At 34.9% G+C, this 10,853-nt stretch overlaps 1 pseudogene; it reads left to right on the top strand.

Annotated features, from left to right (window-relative positions):
* Positions 1-9,134: 9,134 nt before the first annotated feature.
* On the top strand, positions 9,135-10,111 carry LOC109436038 (DCN1-like protein 1; annotated as a pseudogene).
* Positions 10,112-10,853: the final 742 nt, after the last annotated feature.

The raw sequence follows: 10,853 nt of genomic DNA on the forward strand, positions 1-10,853 counted from the left end.
AGATTCCTTATGGTTTTCTGTATATAGTATCATGTCCCCTGCAAATAGTGACAGTGTTAACTTCTTCCTTTCTAATTAGGATGCTTTTTATTTCTTTTGCTTATCTGGTTGCTGTGGCTAGGACTTCCATACTATATTGAATGAAAGTGGTAAGAGTGGGCATCCTTGTTTTTTCATAATCTAAGAGGAAAAGCTTGCAGCTTTTTCTCATTCCATATGATATTAACTGTGGGCTTGTCATATATACCCTTCATCAAGTTGAGTTAAGTCCTTTCTATAACCACTTTGTTGAGAATTTTTATCATAAATGGATGTTGAATTTGTCAAATAGTTTTCTGCATCTATTGAGATGATCATATGATTGTTATCCTTCATTTTGCTGATGTGACCAATCACATTGTTTTACAGTGGAACCCCTCTTGTATTCCTGGTATAAATCCCACTTGATGATGGTGGATAATCCTTCTGACATCTTTTTGAATTGGGATTGCTATTTGTGGACAATTTTTGAATCTATGTTCATCATAGATATTAGGTCTATAATTCTCTTTCTTTTTTTCTCTCTCTTTTCCTTTTCTTTTCTTTTCTTTTCTGTCTTTTTTTTTTTTTTTTTTTGTCTCTTTTTCAGGTTTTGGTATCAGGGTAATGCTGGCCTTATAGAATGAGTTTGGAAGTGCTCCTTTATCTTCAATTCTTTGTAATAGTTGGGGAAGGATAGGTACTAATTTTTTTAATGTTTGGTAGAATTCATCTGTGAAGCCGTCTGGTTGTGGGCTTTTGTTTGTGGGGTGTTTTTGATTACCTCTTCAATTCCATTGTTAGCAATGGGTCTGTTCAGGTTCTCTGTTTCTTCCTGGTTTAGTTTTAGAAGGTTGTATGTTTCTAGAAATTTATCCATTTCTTCTAGGTTGTCCAATTGTGGTGTATAATTGTTTATGGAATTCTTTAACAACCCTTTGTATTACTGTGATTAGTGGTTGTTATCTCTCCTCTTTCATTTCTGATTATACTTATTTGTGTTCTGTTTTTCTTTCCTTGATGAGTATTGTTAATGACTTGTCAATTTGTTTCTTCTTTCAAAGAAGCAGCTCTTAGTTTCATTAATCTTTTCTGTTGTTCTTGTAGTCTCTATTACATTTATCTCTATTCTGATCTTTATCAGTTCCTTCCTTATACTTACTTTGGGTTTTATTTGTTCTTGTTTTTCAAGATATTTTTGTTGTAAATTTAGATATTTTTGTATTTGGGATTTTCTTGCTTCTTGAGGTAGGCTTGTATAGCTATGAACTTTCCTCTTATAAATGCTATTGCTTCACCATAAATTTGGTAAAGTTGTGTTTGCACTTTCAGTTGTCTCAAAGTAGTTTCTGATTTCCTGTTTCATTTATTTTTTTATCTCTTTGCTGTTTAGAAGCATGTGGTTTAATCTCCATATATTTGTGATTTTTTTTCCAGTTTTCTTTCTGTAGTTGATTTCTAGTTCCATGCCATTGTTGAAAATTATACTTGATGTAATTTCAATCTTCTTGAATTTTGGAGGCTTCTTTTGTGGCTTAGTACATGATTTATCATGGAAAATGTTCCATGGGGACTTGAGAAAAATATGTAATCTGCAGATGTTTTATGAAATGCTCTATAAATATCTATTAAGTCAAACCGGTCTAATGACCATCATTTACTTATTAATTTTCTGTCCAAATGATCAATCCATTGAGGTAACTTGAGTATTAAAGTCCCTAACTATTGCTTTACTGTTAGTTTTTGTCTTTATGTCCACTAGACATAGTGCACAGAGGTGCTCCTATGTTGCGTGTGCAGATATTTACAATTGTTATATCCTCTTCTTGGATTGACCCCGCCTCCTTAAAACTATGTAATGGCCTTCTTTGACTTCTTTCATATTGTTTGTTTTAAAGTCTATTTTGTCTGATATGAGCATTCCTACCACAGCTTTCTTTTCTATTTGTGTGGAATATCTCTTTCCATTTCTTCACTTTCAGTCTTGGCATGTCTTTCAACATAAAGTGAGTCTCTTATAGGCAGCATATAGGTGAGTGTATTTTTAAAAATCCATTCTGCCACATTATGTCTTTTGATTGGAGCAATTAATACATTTACATTTAAAGTCATTATTGAATAGGTATGTGATTATTGCCATTTTGATAATTGTTTTTTGTTTGTTTTTGTAGTTCTCTGTGCCTTTCTTCTTCTCTTGATGTCTTTCCATTTAATTTGTTGGTTTTCATGAATGTTTGATTGGTCTCCTTTCTCTTTATATTTTGTGTATTTTTTTGTACTTTTGGCTTATTGTTACCATGAGGTTCAAATATATCCATCTATATCTATAGCAGTCTACTTTAGCTGATAAGTATTTAGGTTCAATTTTATTCTAAAAGTACTACATTTTTACTCCTCCCTCCACTCTTTGTTTTTGATGTCATGTTTTATATCTTTTTTGTTTTTTGTAAGCCCTGTTTATTGTAATTATGGTTAATTTTGCTATTTTAGTGTTTTAATCTACATATTAGCTTTATAAGTGGTTGAATCACTGTTTATTGTATATTTACCTTTATCACTGAGATATTTTTTCTTTATTTTCCTAGTTCTGGTTATGGCCTTTTCTTTTCTGCATAAATGAGACTCTTTAACAGTCTTTTAAGGCCCATGTAGAGGTCATGGACTCCTTTAGTTTTTGCTTGTCTGGGAAACTCTTCATCTCTCTTTCATTTCCGAATGACAACTTTACTGGAAATAGTATTCCAGGTTGTAGATTCCTTTCTTTCAGTAGTTTAAATGTTTCCTGCCACTCCTTTTTGACTTATAAAGTTGATTCTGAGAAATCAGCTGATAGCCGGATGGGGTTTCCCTTATATGTGACTTGTTTCATTCTTGCTGTCCTCAAGATTGTCTCTTTATCCTTAAATTTTACCATTTTAATTACAATATGTCTTGGTGTGGGTCTCTTTGGGTTTATCTTGTTTGGAACTCTCTGTGCTTCCTGCTCCTGGATGTCTTTTTCCTTCCCCAGATTAGGGAAGTTTTTAGACATTATTTCTTGAAATGTTCTTTCTGCCCCTTTCTCTCTCTCTCCACCTTCTGTAATACCTATATGTGAATATTAGGGTGCTTGATGTTATCCCATAGATCTCTTATACTACCTTCACTTTTTATTTTATTTTTTTTCATTTTGCTATTCTGATTGGGTGATTTCCACTTTTCTGTATTCCAGGTCACTAATTTGTTCTGTATTAACTAACCTGCTGCCGATTCCTTCTAATGTATGCTTCATTTCAGTTATTGTATTATTTAACTCTGATTAGTTCTTTATTACATTTTCTATCTCTTTGTTGAAGTGTTCTCTGAGTTACTCTACTCTACTCTCAAGTTTGTTGAGTAGACTGTTTCTTTGAATTTTTTATCAGGCAAATTAGTTATCTCCATCTCACTAGTGTTTTTCTCCAGGTGTTTTTCTTGTTCCTTCATTTGGGGCATATTCTTCTGTCTACCCATTTTGTTTTACTTTCTGTGTTTTGTTTCTATGTTTTAAACAGAATAGCTATCTCTCCCAGTCTTGAATCAGTGGTCTATCTATAGACTGTGTGTTGGATAGTTTTGGCATGTTGGTTATAGCTGGGGTTCATGCATGTGGTATTGGGTATGTCACCTGGCCTGAAGGAATGCATTCCTGATGGGGCAGCCTGGTGTGTACCTGCTTTCTCGCCTTCTGATTCAAGTGTTTATACCTGTAAGGTGGGCTGCTTGGTGCATGCTAGCCATGCCCTGTTCTTTTAATTGTTGCCAGAGCAAGATCTGAGTTGGGCTGCTCTGCTTGCTTGTGTCTGAACACCATATTAGCTCCACTCTTCCTCTAAGTGGGGAAGCCTTGTTTGCACATACAGACACACTTTGTTAGTTCTGCATCCTCTCTGGGTAGCACAGGCCCACACACATGCAGCAGCACCCCACTCACTCCACAAATAGCATTCCTGCATGCATGCTATTTTGCTTTAATTGTCTGTTGTCAGAGCAGGCTTTGGGCAGCGCTGCTCTGCATGGTTGCATCTCAACACTCAATTAATTCCACCCTTTCTTTGGGTGATGCAGCCTTGTATGCATACATAGCTACACTTTGCTAGTTCTGCACCCTCTTTGGATGTGGCAGCCCTGCACACCCACAGAAATGCCCACTGACTGTGCATGGAGCAGCCTTGTGTGTGGGTACCCCAGCATTTTGTTAGTTCCACACTCTCTCCAGGAGTGGCAGCCCCACCATGAGTACACAGTAGTGCCCCACTATCTCCACTCTTTCCTTGGACAGGGTAGCCCTGTGGGCAGTTACCCTAGTGGTTTGCTAGCTCCACACTCTCTTCAGGTAAGAAAGACCCATATACACATCCATCCCAGTGGGTGTACAAAGCAACACTCTGCTGTAACTGATGGATTAATCTCCAGATGAAGAGGACCCTTGTATGCACACTATTGCACCCTCCTTTTCCTGCTGGATCTAGCTACATGAGAAAGGTGCCTGGGGATGCACTACGGCAGCCCTACAGATTAACCAGAGAACATGGATGGAGCTCCTGCCCACTATCCATGTGCAGGGAAAACATAAACAATGGCACTATTTCCTCTGGCCCTGGATTGTTCCGTCAGCTCCCAGAGAGTTCTTGTGGTTCCCCAACCTTCTCTATGTGGTCTGTCTCTCTTGCTTGTTGTGCAGATGCTGTTCAATTGGATCTCAGTTGTCTCTCAGGAGGAATTGATATAAATATAGGTGTATAGTACATTGGGAGGAGTTGAGCTCAGTCTCCACCTACACAACCATCTTGGACTCGCCTCTCCAGGTGCGTAATTTTGCAATAAACTTTCTACATGCTAATTCCCATCTCAGTATCTGCCTAGGAAACTCAATCAACATTGTTGGTGGCAGGTGTAAGCTTAGCAAGCAAACTCTAAAATGGGATTTTGATGCTGGATCACATTTCAACAAGGTGGCAATGAGGACAAATTGAAAAGAATTTGTGATAGTGGGTGTGTATTAGGATACAGATTTGGTTTCTATAACAGACAACAAAAATGCAGTGGATTAACAGGATAGAGGCTTTAGTTCCTCTCCAACAACAATATGAGTATAAGTGGTCCAGAATGGTGGCTGAATTTTGTTTAGGCACTGTTTTATTGTTCTGCGATCTTCAGCATTGATCAATATGTAGAGACACCCTTGTATCTCAGAAGTAAATGTAATGTATTTTAATACATTGCTTAATTCAGTAATATCTGTTTTTTAAAGATTTTTGTATGTATATTGATAAGCAAATAGTCATTACATTTTCTTTCTTGAATTATTCACATTTGTTTCAGGAAAAACAGCTATACCTGCATCATGACAGGAGCTGGAGAGCTATAGCTTTTTTTATTTTCAAGAAAATTCTTTAAATTATAGATTAATTGTTCCTTGAAATTTGGATAGAACTCATTTATAAAACTAGTTAGGCCTAGGATTTGAGGAAAGAAAGGTTGTTAACTATTATTTCTATTGTTTGACACTTCGAGAACGACTCAAATTATTACTTTTTTTAACCAACTTTTGCATTTCATTATTTTATGAATTTATTCATTTTATATAAGTTTTCAAATTTATGACGTATAGTCATTAATTATATTCTTTATTATTTATTAGACTTCTGTTGTGTCTGTAGCTATTCTTTTCTATCACGATTAACTTTTTTTTCTTTTTTCCTGGTTTGTTCACTTTTGAGAGATGTCAATTTCATCAATATTTTTACAAAACAAATTTTATCTGTGCTGTTGTTATTATTTCTGTTATTTTTGTTCATTATCATTTCCACTCCATTAATATTTTTGTTTTATTTGCAATTTCCCCAAAATATTGATCTGAATGCTTAGCAAATTAAAAATCATCCTTGTTTCTTTATAAAATGCAAACAGTAAAAATTTTTCTTTAATAACTGTGACCTAAAATTTCTGACAATTAGTATTTTCATTATCACTCAGTTTAAAATATTTCTTTATTTCTAATGATTTTTTTTATGATTTCCTTTGCAAAACATGATTATTTATTAGTTATTTCATCTTCTAATTTGTAATTTTGTTATTTTTTATTATTATTAATTTCAATGTCATCACATTTTTGTGTTCTTTTGGTATTGATGGAGGCTTTCTATATGACAAAATATATACTCTACTATTTTTAATATTCTGTGTGCTTGAAAATAATTTTCTGTTTTTGGAGGAGTATATGTGTACACCAACACACACACACAGACTATCTGTAAAACAGATTTATTTTTATATTTTTTAGAAGGATGTGTTGAAATCTCCAATAAATTTGTTGATTTATGTATGTTTCTCTGAAGTTCTGTCAATTTTAGGTGAACATATTTAGAACGTATGCTGTTAAGGTTATATATTTTAAATAGATATATCTTCTTCAATTGTTCCTTTTTCCATAACAAAATATCCGTCTTGTTCCCATATGTTGCTTAAGTAAATTCAAATTTTATTTTCAGATATTTAACATCCTCCATGGAGCTTTCCTTGTCACAGTGTGCGGGATTTTCTTTTTCTTTCTTCCATTTCCAAGTATTCTATGAAATTTTTTACACTTTATACTTTATTTTGACATTCAGTATTATTTTATATTAATTTCAAGTGTACAGCATAGTGGTTAGATATTGAAATAATTTAAGAAGTGATTCCCCTGACTAGTCTACTAGTACCCACTTGCCATTATGCATAGTTATAACCATATTATTGACTACCTTCTCTATGCTTTACTTCACATCCCCATGACTATTTGGTAACTACCAATCTCTACTTCTTAATCCCTTTCCCTTTTTCACCCTGCTACCCAACCTCCCTCCCATCTATCACCCCAATAAATCTAGTACCCACCTGACACCATACATAGTTAAAATATTATTGACTATATTCTTTATGCTATACCCTACATTGCCATGGCTACTTTGTAACAATGAACTTATGCTTGTTAATCCTTTCCCATTTTTCACTCACCTCCACTTCCCCCCCCCACCCCATCTGGTAACCATTAAAATGTTCTCTGTCTCTCTGAGTTTGTTTGTTTTGTTTGTTTGTTTGTTTTGTTCATTAGATTCCACATATAAGTGAAATCACATTGGATTTGTCTTTCTCTGTCTTACATACTCCACTCAGCACAATACACTCCTCATCCATTTAACATTCAAGAACCCCTTCCCATCCAAGGCAGAGCAGTATTCCATTGTATATATGTACCACCTATCCTTTATCCATTCATCCATCGATGAACAGCCGGGGTGCCTCCATAAACAATGTTGCAATGAACATATGGATGCATTAGTCCCCTTGAAGTAGCATTTTGGGTTTCTTCAGATAAATACACAAAAGTGGGATTTCCATGTGCAGGGAAAACATAAACAATTCTTATTTTTATACTGAATAAAATTATGTGTTTTACTTGGTAATATCATTTTTACATGCCAATATTAACTATTGTAAATGTTTTAAATAAAGTTAACAAGCAATAGCTTAATTCCTCCATTCTTATTGTATACTACATAGGGTGGTGTACTGGAACCAGCTCTTATTGCTTTGCAAAAACCGATTGTTGAAAGTTCTCAGACCACGTAAGCCAGTTGACATCTTATTGTTAGCTTGACATCTATCATGATGATTGGCTTGGAAATTGGCAAATGCTACAAATTATTTTGGTTCCCTCCCCAAATACTGTAATAGTAAATCTCTGTGTACTTTTAAACAACATCTAGCTGCATCCTGTTTCTCTTTTCTTCTAAAATTTGTCTTTTTGTTTTATTAATGAGTTTCCCACTTATATTTATTGAAATTGCTGTTCGTAAATATTTCTGTTATTTAATTTCACATGCCTCAGATAGCAATGTCTGTTAACATGTTTTCAAGAATACTAAGTTCAACGTATATATTTTCATAGGAGATAAATGAATAATGCCAATAGTGATACCTTAGTCATGAGATTTTTGGTGATTTAATATTCAAGTTGAAAATTTGTGTTACTTTTTTCTGGAAAAGAATAACTAACAGCAATTTTCAATGTGATACTGTTTTGATTTCTTTTTTTTTTTTATGGGCATCAGTTTCTCAGTATTAGAAGAGTCATAAGTTTTGCTTCATGAAAACCTGTAACCATTGGGCCATATATCACTCTGTTTTCATCTGTTTATTTGCTTATTTACATTATAACTAGTGCACATGGACCAACTATCCACACTAGTCTAATAACATCAGCAATCGATATCTGTCTTTGTGCTCTTCCTCTATCTGATCACCCTGACTCCCTTGACTCAAGAAAACACAGTATTTGGGCCACTTCTCATCATTTTCATTAATAAAATCCAAGAAAAAATTCTCATCATGTGTCACTTAAATAACTGCAGTGTTTTCCTAACTAATTTCGCTGTTTTTACTCTCATCTACCACAAATCAACTTTCCACAATGCAAACAGAGTAAGTTTTGTAAAATGCAAATCTGATAACTTTATTTTTCATTTAAAACTGTTCAGTGTCTTTCTATTGCTTCTTAGGCTGCAGAACAATATCCTTAGCATGGTTTCCAAGACCTTTTTGGAGTCTCCCTATTTCTCCAGCCTTGTCTTTTACTATATACTTCCTGTCTTTCTCAGCACTAATCACATAGATCTTTTTTAGTGTCAATCAATACTCCATCCCATTACAAATTAAGATGAAGTACATCATTATGATTCAGTACAATAGACAATAGAATAATAGAATTTATGAAAATTTGATGTACAACTGAAGCTTTGTGATGCTGGTTTATATTTCTGCTATGTAACTTTTAAAAGTCCTTGTAGGCCCCCTGCCGTGCCCACAACTCCCATCCCCCTTGTGGGGGTTGCTGGGCCCGCGGAATACCTGTGCAGGGCTCTGGATTCCTGCCCCCTATCACCGTGCCTCCCCAAGGCCAGGAGTTGCCTCCTTGGGTTGGCACCTAGGCCACCACACACTGTGTATGAGCAGGAGTCTGTGGAGCTCGTGGGAGGAGCCCAAGCCACCACTGCCGTCGATGTCCAGTCACTGCAGAGCCGGATGAGGAAGGCAGAGGCCTGGAGGACACCAACATGAACAAGTTGAAATCATTGTAGAAGGATAAAGTTCATCAGTTTATGATCTTCACAAAATCTAGTGCAAAAAACAGCAGAAAGTTACTTGTCTCAAAATGACTGGAAGCTAGCTGTTGCAACAGTCATTTTTTTCCCAAAATCCTGACCTTTATATATTAGAGTGTGTAAAATGATCATTGGACAGAAAGAAGTTAGAACAACTAACTATACAATAGATACAAAGATCCTCATGATGAAAATAACATTTCAGTAGATGGTATACAGCAATTCTGTGATGACCTGGTGTTCAATCCAGACAGCGTTAGTGTGTTGATCATTACATGGTAGTTCAGAGTAGCAACCCAGTACGAGGTCTCCAAACAGGAGTTCATGGATGGCACGACAGAATTAGGACGTGACAGCATAGAAAACTAAAGGCCCACGTACCCAAGATGGAACAAGAATTGAAAGAATGAGAATATTTTTAGGATTTTTACCAGTTTACATTTTTTTATATATATATATGCATATTGCTTCTATAATTGGCTGTTTTCTTCTTTTTTTTTTAAATTTTATTTTATTAAATTTATTGGGGTGACAATTGTTAGTAAAATTACATAGATTTCAGGTGTACAATTCTGTATTACATCATCTATAAATCCCATTGTGTGTTCATCACCCAGAGTCAGGTTTACTTTTAATTTTGCAAAGAATCCAGGACAAAATGGATTAGATATAGAAATGGCCATTGCCTACTAGAATTCAATGCTTCATGGAAGATTTAAATTCTTAGACTTATAGAGTAAACCTTTGTTGGACCATCATAAACGATTAATACCAAAATATATTTGGAATCTTCTTTTAGACTTCAGTATACAATGATTGCAGATGACATGTCTAATTATGATGAAGGAGGAGCATGGTCTCTTCTTATTGATGACTTTGTGCAATTTGCATGGCCTCAAATTACTGGGACAAAAAGTACAACAGTGTAGCACTAAAGGAACCTTCTAGAATGTACATAGTCTGTACAATAAATACAATGGAAAATTGCACAGTCAATTTCTGCTGGCTGGACTAAACTGAAGATCAATCCTCTCAATTCAGACTGATGGTTGAGACAAAACTTTAAGTATACATCTTGGACCATATCAAATTTCATTTTCATAATTGTGTTTTGGGCTTGTCTTCTAGTCTGGGCCACTCTAAACATTTATAATTCCAACATTGTGGATTTCATCATATATCTGTGGACCATCCTAGTTTATTCTCCCATAAGTCTTGGAAGATTTATGGTGGTTATTTTGAGGTTCCCATTATTGCATAAAGCACAATGCTGTCTTCATCAGAAAACAGTTTGGCGTAAGAATTAAACATATGAACATCACAATTTATAAAAACTTCTTAAACATATACTTTGGACTAGTGCAAAGACTATGCTGACAGCATTTCCAATGAAAGTGATAATATTTAAGGGTACCAGAAGTGGCATGATGTTTCATTGGGGGAATTTTTATTTTCCTGGTAAATCACATGTGTTATTGATGTGAATAGAGAATCTGATTAGAAAAAAGTCAAAAGAACCAATGTGAAAAGTTTTTAGGATAGCTTCGTGTGTCTACCTGGAAAATTTATTGTGTTTCAGACCCTTGATTTCAATTAGTATGCACTTATCTTACCCATGTTTATATGTACCTTATTTCCCCGAAAATAAGACTCGGTCTTATATTAATTTTT

This window comes from Rhinolophus sinicus, chromosome 18 (genome assembly GCF_057876585.1).
Source record: "Rhinolophus sinicus isolate RSI-liver-muscle chromosome 18, RSI-T2T, whole genome shotgun sequence".
Lineage (NCBI taxonomy): Eukaryota > Metazoa > Chordata > Mammalia > Chiroptera > Rhinolophidae > Rhinolophus > Rhinolophus sinicus.